This window comes from Triticum aestivum, chromosome 5B (genome assembly GCF_018294505.1).
Source record: "Triticum aestivum cultivar Chinese Spring chromosome 5B, IWGSC CS RefSeq v2.1, whole genome shotgun sequence".
Taxonomy (NCBI): Eukaryota; Viridiplantae; Streptophyta; class Magnoliopsida; order Poales; family Poaceae; genus Triticum; species Triticum aestivum.
In genome coordinates this window covers 52107048-52115967 of record NC_057807.1, presented here as the reverse complement: position 1 = coordinate 52115967, position 8920 = coordinate 52107048, and the positions used below count along the sequence as shown (strand labels likewise).

The following is an 8920-nucleotide window of genomic DNA, read 5'->3' as shown; positions in this document are numbered from 1 at the left end:
AATTATGAACATAGGAAATGTCTAACGCCGATGATAGGCTCCCGGAGTGCGACTGGTGCGGCGATGAACGGGGTCTGTGCGACAGGCCTCACCTGGTAGAAGGTCGGTGCTTCAGTATTAAGCTCCAGGAGACCTTCGATGTTGAAACGGTATGCAACAATACCAAGTGTTTTTTCGTAATTAAGCACGACTACTGCTTATTTAACGTGTAATTTTCATCTTTTACAATTCGACTAGCTTATCCCATGCCATGCAAGACGCTATGTCTTGGAGAGGCTGGATTTTGAAGATCATGAAAGTATGGAAACAAAGATAGTTCACCTAAGGACCCATCATGGTTATGATTTTGCTGTAAATATATACAATTCTGAGATTGTATCCCATTTTGGTTGCCTGAATTGGGAAACACTTTGCAAGACGTATGATTTTCATGAGGGTATGCTTATCACCTTGGATCTTGGTGATCCTGACATCGACAAAGATAATATGGACATTTGGGTCCTTGTTGATACGCTTCCAATTCTATCGCCATGTGAGTTTCTCAAACATATTTATTAAGTAATTTATATTATTTATTTCAAAATAGTTGACAACTTATTTTCATTGACAGCATATTTTCATTCTTAAAAAAATGTACAGAAGATGGTAGACAGAACCTACTACACCGATGACGCAGAATTAACTTATCAGGAGAAAGATCATCTTATCTCAATTATTATTGATGTTGAGAATTACAATATCAATTATCAAACTCCTGCACATTATGGTCAATACGTGTCACTAGTGCACGTGTTGACCTACTGTAACATCCATGGAGAAGGCATGGTAAGAATTTTTTACTATTACGATATCCGTGCATCTTTTGCATATATTCTTCTAAAGCTAAACTACATTGCTAACTACAATGTTATTATCATGTTTTTCAACAGAAAATCCCGAAGGATTGTGTGCTTGGTCTGATGTTTCTGAAAGGTCGGCTTGATGTTATTAGCTTATGGCCATATCTGCCTAGGCTTCACAACTGTTCACACCGGATTTCTAAAACTGATCAAGGCATGACAATCAAAGAACGGAAAAAATATAGGAACAATCATAGGGACCTACTTGGAAGCAACATTGTGCGAAGCGCAAGAATTGGAGACTGGATAGTCTCCATTCACCATATTAGAGAGTCAGGGCCTATCTTGTTCTATGCTATTTTACTTTAGAGAGGGTAGTAGTTCCTATGAGAGAGGAGTAGGTCATAGGTACAATGTGTTATCATGTGTTTGAGTTGATGATGATGATGAGGAGAAGTTGTGATTATGACTAGTGACCAAGTTATTATATGATGTCTCATGGACGAAAATGATGACCAAGTTATTATGATGATGCATGATGCTAAGTTGTTATATGAGCATGATGAGTTATTATATGTGTATCAGTGGGTGAAATGAGCATGAATTAGATTCAAGTGGAGGCAACATAAGTTTGGATTAGTAGTACTTTTGATGTGCACCACATGTTGCCTCCACTTGAATCTAATCCACGTTTATTTCACCCATTGATATATATAATAAATAATCATAGTCATAAAATTAAAATCATATGATGAAAGTACTGTATATAAAACCTATACAAATACAGCGACAATAAGCTGCATTTTCAAAAATACATGAAAATTTAAAAGTAGCGCTTTTCATAAGAAACACTACTACTACTTACTATTATCAATAACGACGGTTCCATTCGAGCGCTACTGGTAATTAGGTATAGTAGTAGTGTTGGAAAACCAGCGCTACTGCTACCAGTTAGCTGTAGCGCCTTAGTGGTAGCGCTTGTACAAACGCTACTGATAGCTATATATCCAGCGCTACTGTTAGGGTTATCCCTAGTAGTGGTGCTTGGTTCCCAATTTATGTGGAGTAGGCCCCACTGCAGAATAGAATGTAATAGAAAATTACCACATTCATGCCCATCGTACATTTGCTTGTGCTAGTCGAGTGAGATTCGTATAATATCTTATTGCATAGGTTGTTTGGCACCGGAGCACGAAAAAGCTTCGGTTCCCATTGTTTTGGCTATGACACTAGTCTCCAAAATGTGTAATGGGGCTACCGAAAGCGGAAACTCAATTTGACAATGCTATTTGGCACACATTGTGGATGCCTAAGAGCTCTCTATACAACCATTTATTTTCATACTATAAATGAAATTCAAGACTTTTTTGAACTAAATTCAAAACTTCTTGGCGGCCTTTCGACCGTAGCCCCATACACAGCTGCATGGTGACGGGCCCACAAGAAAACGATTCTTTGCATGTACCGCTCTTTCTCTGCACGATTTACGCATGATACTGTTAATTAAGCCGTTTGTGGGATCGAGCCCTATGCAAGACATTGTTCGATTACGCATCATTCATAAATCGTCCATGCACCAGTCGTGCACAAAGCACTTTCATTTTTATTGACAGTAAAACAAGTCAAAATATCTCCACAAAACCGCTCTGAAAATATCTCCACAAAATCAACGCCACTGCTACTAATTGTCATGAGTATCTTAAGCCACCATGTGACAAAATAGGAAAAAAACTACTAATTGTCATGGGTCAAAAATTAAGTTTCCATGGCGAAAAAATTGAAGATGCCATGGCAAAACATCTTACTTCACCATTCGTCAATATAATTTGCCATGGGAAGACATCAAATTTTTGCCTTTTTTATTTTGTATTCAAAAAATATGAAGAGTTGTCATGAAAAAATTGCAAACTAATTGTGATGTACAGTTTGGCGGTTGTGCATTCTGTTGACTAAAAATTGATTGGTGTTACTGCATATTGAACATGTAGAGCATGAGAGGCTAGCCATGGAAAACGTACAGTAGGTAAAATGCAGTACCTATGTTTCTCCGCCCATCCCGAAGATAGCTCTTTGTGCCTTATCTGCCCTCCAAACGCGTGCCTACCGGTGGCCTTCATGTCACATCTGCCGACGACGCTCCCTATCGCTGCTGCCTCGTTGTGCACCGTCAGCCGTGCCTACCGTGCGACTCGCATGCACCTCGGCCTGGCCAAGCATCCCCCGAGCCCGTAAGACCTCGGTCTCCCGCGCTGTAACCACCCCCGCGACGATGGCCGTTGCCTGAGCTCGGCACTACTCCACCGCGAAGCTCCACAGTCGGGCCTGCATCAGCATATTCGGCTGGCCACCATCCCCACCATCAGGACGTTCACAGCGGTAGATGCCCATCTCCGGCAACAGGAGACGGGCGGTGGATTGGTGGGTGAATGGACGATTGCCAGCCCGCGCGTCCTAGCCGCCAGCGCCACTCCCTACTGCACCATTGCGCCAATGCAAACGCCCCCCTCTATTGCACGCGACACCGACCGAATCGTCGGGAGAGGGGAAGAGGCAATGGTGGGGGGAGGAGGGCACCCCCAGAGAAAACGCTTGCTCGATGATGAGGTGGCGAGGTGTCGTTTGCCAAGATTCATGCAATTAATCCAACGGTCCACTCGACATTTGCTCCAAAATTGTTCCTACCAGACATTGGTACATTAACATTTGTGTTTATTTATGATCTTGATGCAAATTTCTGTTTTTGAGAAATGTTCGTGTGCAAGCATGGAGCACGACATATGGCGAGGCTCCAAGTTGCCTAAGGGCATCCAAAATGTGATGATGCTAAATGTATGACACGGTCAGAATTTTGGCATTGATATCAAATGAAACATTTCTCCATGGCGTGTTTGATTCCCAATTTATGTGGAGCAGGCCCCATTGCAAAATACTACCTCCATAAACTAATATAAGAGCATTTAGATCACTATTTTAGTTATCTAAAAGCTCTTATATTAGTTTACAGAGAGAGTAGAATGCAATAGAAAATTATCACATTTATGCCCATCGTACATTGCTTGTGCTAATTGAGTGAGATTCACGTAGTATTTTATTGCATAGGTTGTTTAGCATCAGGGCACGGTTCCCATTGTTTTGGATATAACACTAGTCTTCATAATATGAGGCTGTCAAAAGCCGAAACTCAATTTGGCAATGCTATTTGGCACACACCATATGCAACCATTTATTTCCATACTATAAATGAAGTTCAAAGTTTCTTTTGGACTAAATTCAAAACTTCTTCGGCCGCAGCCCCACCCATGCCTATGTGACACTGCTGCATGATGACGGGCCCACAAGAAGACGATTCTCCGCATGTTCCCCTTTTCTATTGACAGTCAAAATATCTTCACAAAACCGCTCTGAAATTATATGTACCACAGTTCCGATATTACTCTCTCCGTTCCGAATTACTACTTATCTTGAATTTGTCTAGATACATATGTACCACAGTCTATTGACAGTAGAAAGCAAACTGTACTTGGTTTTTTAAACTTGGAATTAAAGTTGCAACCTTTTTCTTTTGTCAGGAAGGGAAGACTGCACACCGTTCACAGGACTACACGAGTCACCCAAACATCCACCACTCCAAACGGACGGACGGACCACACCATGTCGCTCCGGCGCCTCCTGGGCCTCTCCACCGCTGCCGTCTCCAGCCGCTACCTCTCCACCGCCGGCGCCGTCTCCGGCCGCCTTCGCCGCTCCCTCTCCACGGGCGCTGCCTCCTCGCACCCGCCACCATGGGTCATCATCGACCACTCGGCCGAGGTTGACCGGTCGTCGTCGGCCCAGACCGCGTGCTTCCGCCCCGTGGGCCCTCCGGGCGTCTCCAGCATCTCCGCCCCGGCGCACCTCATCGACCCGACGGCACGCCCCACCACGGACAGCAGCAAGGTCCAATACCTCGGCGGCAACGTCGTCCAGGTCCTCTTCGGCCACGTCGGCGCCGCCAGCGGCGACGGCCACCTCCTGCTCAGCTACCACGACCTCCGGGCGGAGGGCCCCTGCACCACCTGGGACCTCACCGGGAACCCCGAGATCCAGCGCTTCGTCTGCAACCCCCTCACCGGCCAGATGCTCCGCCTTCCCGACATCGGCGGCTGCCGGAAGATCCTCGTCGTCCACCACATGGGCCTCCTCACCCAGGCCGACGGAGGGCCCGGGTGCGGGCCGCCCGACAGGTTCGCCGTCGCCGACTTCGTCTTCAACGGCACCGCCCTTGAGCGGTTCCTCTCCGACGAAGGCAAGTGGAAGACGGTGATGATGGGCTCGCCCGGCGGACCGCTGCTCCCGCGCGAGATGGAGATGAACCAGGAGACGGTTGCCTTCGCCGGCCGCCTGTGGTGGGTCGACCTGACCTTGGGCGCCGTCTCCGTCGACCCCTTCGCTGACCGGCCGGAGATCCGCTTCGTCGAGCTGCCGAGCGGCAGCGTGCTGCCTGCGCCTGCATGTGCGGACGAACGAGATCTCAGCAAAGTCGAGGAACGGGCTCTGTCCATGCTGGAGTTGGCCAAGCGCCGGCGCATCGGCGTGAGCGAGGGGAAGCTGCGCTACGCCGAGGTGACTCCGGACGGGCCGTTTCTTCTCAGCTCCTATGCGCTCGACGACGGCGAGGGCAGCGGCTGGAAGCTGGAGCACCAGGTGTCGCTGAGGAAGGTGTTGGCGGACGGAGGCTACCCGTGGCAGGAGAACTCGGCGCAGTCGTCGCCGCAGATCGCCGTCCTCTCGATGCCAGTGTCATTTACATCAAGGTCGGCGAGCACGTCCTCGTCGTGGTGGACATGTACAATGGGAAGGTGATCGGGGCCTCTCCGCTCGAAGACGAGTACTTTTCTCTTGTACCATGCGTGCTTCCACCGTGGCTTGGATCAAGCCGGATCCCCGCGGCAGCGGCAGGTATGTATTCACCTACCAATCTCCCTACCTTTCAGTTTTGCATTTGCTTGATTGGTTTGTGCTTGGACAGAAGATTTTGAATTGTTCATGGATGGATATTTGTGTCGAATTGACGCTGTCAGTAAGATCCAAACATGAATTGCAATCAAATACTTACTAGGATTGGTACTATCGATCTAGTTAGACCGAATCATATCTATTCGCACAACTACTACTATCAGTATGCTCATAGCAAGTAGCAACCCATAGTCTGGGTTAGCATTGCGTTTGTTATTCAAGTTATTGTACCTTGACAGTGGAAACCATTTTTCAGGCAAGATGGATGTCTTGGAATCCACAGATGATCTGTTTAGTTTCGTCTAGAATTGGTGACTGGGTATGATTCTAGCAGCCAGCTTATGCATCTCTAGGTCTATTCTCCAATCTAATGCTTCTTAATTTGCTGATCATCCACTATTAGTCATCCATTCACATTGTCAGGAGGACTGAAGAAGTTTTATTTTTCCATGTTGTAGTGATGATCGCTCTTGTCTTTTTATGAAATATATATAATCGACAATTGATATAATCTGAAACTGAATTAAGCTTGTTATTTCCAAACAATTGTTAATGATGAAATTTTGTGCTATGAAGTAAACATAACTGACTTCCCATTTTTCGCTATAATAGCAATTGTGGTTACGCGGTTTTTCGATTTTCCACATTGGGTCAGTCTTTTCCATGTTGGGTAGTCAAACGTCCCTGATATTGCTTTGCTTTACTTTTCAGGTTCCTGGAACTAATGGATGCAGGGGTTGCGCTATATTAGGAAGCTGGCAGTAGTTTGAACTCTCATTTTAGAGAGAAAATCTGGATGAGTTTGGATTTATTCTAGTTGATTATCTGAACTATCTGGTTTAGATGGAAATCTGGCTGTGGTTTCAGCGCTCAGATTAGGAGATTCAGTACACTAAATTAGTAGTACTAGGAAGGAAGCTGGCGGCAGTTTGTTAAAGTATCATTTTGGAGGAAATCTGGAGATGTTTGGGTTCGTTGATGAATTACTATCTCGTTTAGAAGGAAAATATGGCAGTTGTTTCAGCGGTCACATTAGGAATGGAAATTCCAGAAGACATGATTAAATCAGCATGCATGATTAAAGAAAAAAAAATACGGTCATCTTCTTGTAGGGATACATGGATGTGGATGCATCCATGATCTCTCGCTGCGACATGATAAATGGACAAATGTTTCAACGGATCAGTAGTATTTATATCTATATCTATACCTAATATTAAAAAGATTTTTTCTTCACTTTTTGGGATCCTCTTGTCAATTTGTACGTCATGTCCAAGCTGGGCATGTCCATCGTCCGTCTGACATGGGTTTTGTTGGCCCACCTTGGGCCTCTTTGTAGGCGTTCACACCAACGCACAGAATCATCTTTTTTTTCCTACTATCCTTATAAGATGATGCACACTTCAGAAAGGATAATTGAGGCACACCATTGGAACGGTTGTTGTACACAAGAGTGCCCTACCCTCAGAGGTGCCGTTGACGCACATATCCTCTACCCTAAGTTTCCACCTTACATGGCAACCTGACACCATAATCATCCCATACGCACAAGAGATTTGTTGACGGAACCCTCACGCAACCGGGACCGCATTGATGACAAGAATCATTCAGACCAAAAGGAACTTGAATCGTATATGGTGGACGCGGTCATCATCCCCTATGCAGAAGAGATTTGTTGGCCGAACCCTCGCGCCACCGGGACCGCATCGACGAGAAGAATCCATTCGAATCGTATATCATGAACGACGAATTTCGCCATTCAATCTATGCGGACTGTCGCAAGCCTACTTTGTGGTCAGTGAGAAAATGTTCAATTACTCGCACCCATCAATTCATCTAGATGTCGCCGACATTATAGACATTGTATATCGTCCTATTGTTGTCATTGGCCGCGTGCACCACGAGCCGTGTCATCCGTGATGTGAACCGGATGTTGCAAACCTCGGCATCACCTCAATGCGGTCATGGGAACGACGTTCGGATGCAAACTTTCCGTGTCACTTTGCTAGCCTCATCTTAAGTAATCGTATTAGTGAGCCGCAAGTTAATCCGATGTCTAATGCTCTCTCCTCGTCACGTGAACTGAATGTCGATTGTTAACATTAGCTTAGTTAACTAATTTATGTTCTGCTACATCCTTTCCATCATCCGCTGGCCACTAGCTTGCACGTTGACTAATGAGCATGTGTTGCTATTGTACCGTAGGGCCTCTTTTATCTTACCATTCAAAAAAAAAAAACAGGTTCTTTGTTGCAGCTATCATCTATGTGATTTTTTTATATAGCTATCATGTATTAGAGAATATAATTGTCATGTTCTTAGATGTAGTCCCTTGCCAGTTTGCTTTTTGATACACTTATCAAAATTTATGAGAGCAATTAACAGGTACGAATGCATGAACAGTTTATAAACAAATAATATAAATAATCGAGTTGTCAATTGATTCAGCATTTATGTCATCATAAAACTTATCCTCAACCCAGCAATCCTGCTTAATGACAATCAATTTTCACATCGCAGCGGAGCACACCATTTTTATCTCTCATTGCAATGCACAGGCATATGTGCTAGTATTTCTAACAGTAGGTTGCATGTTTTTCACTGCTTTTATGTTATTTATTCCCAGCCATGCCAGTGCATCGGCGCCACAGTCTCGAGCTCCTCACTACCTCAAGCACTTCGGCAGGACCCGTGCCAGCGTGCTCCCCTGCAAGCCTGGAAGTGGATGCGGACACCATGATCTCTACGTGGATCAAGCGAGAGTTAGGGAAACTCCAATTCGCCGACGCATTTTGTCGAAGTGTGTCTGTTTTGCTCGAAATGGATAGAAAACGCGGCAACGCGTAGATGCAAATGGGCGGTCGTCCATTTTTCGGCCGCCCGTGACCCATTTCCACCCCAAATTTGGGCCAAGTTTGCGCCGGAGCGTACGCGTGTGACGCCCGCCCTTGTCGTCCCCCTGGCCCGCCCGTGGTGGCACATTGGCCATTCTCCTCCCCTCATCAACATCCGACACCGGCCACACCTTCCTCGCCGCCGCCACCCACTTCCGGCCGGTTGGACACTGCACAAGCCGCCGCCCACAT

The 8920-nt window shown here is 45.8% G+C and overlaps 1 pseudogene across 1 annotated transcript; it reads left to right on the top strand.

Moving 5' to 3' along the window:
- The first annotated feature begins 4399 nt into the window (after nt 1–4399).
- Nucleotides 4400–6864, top strand: LOC123110345 (uncharacterized; annotated as a pseudogene). Its single transcript, XR_006453314.1, has 3 exons — nt 4400–5777; nt 6091–6187; nt 6546–6864. The product of XR_006453314.1 is annotated as an uncharacterized protein (transcript).
- The last annotated feature ends 2056 nt before the right edge of the window (nt 6865–8920 follow it).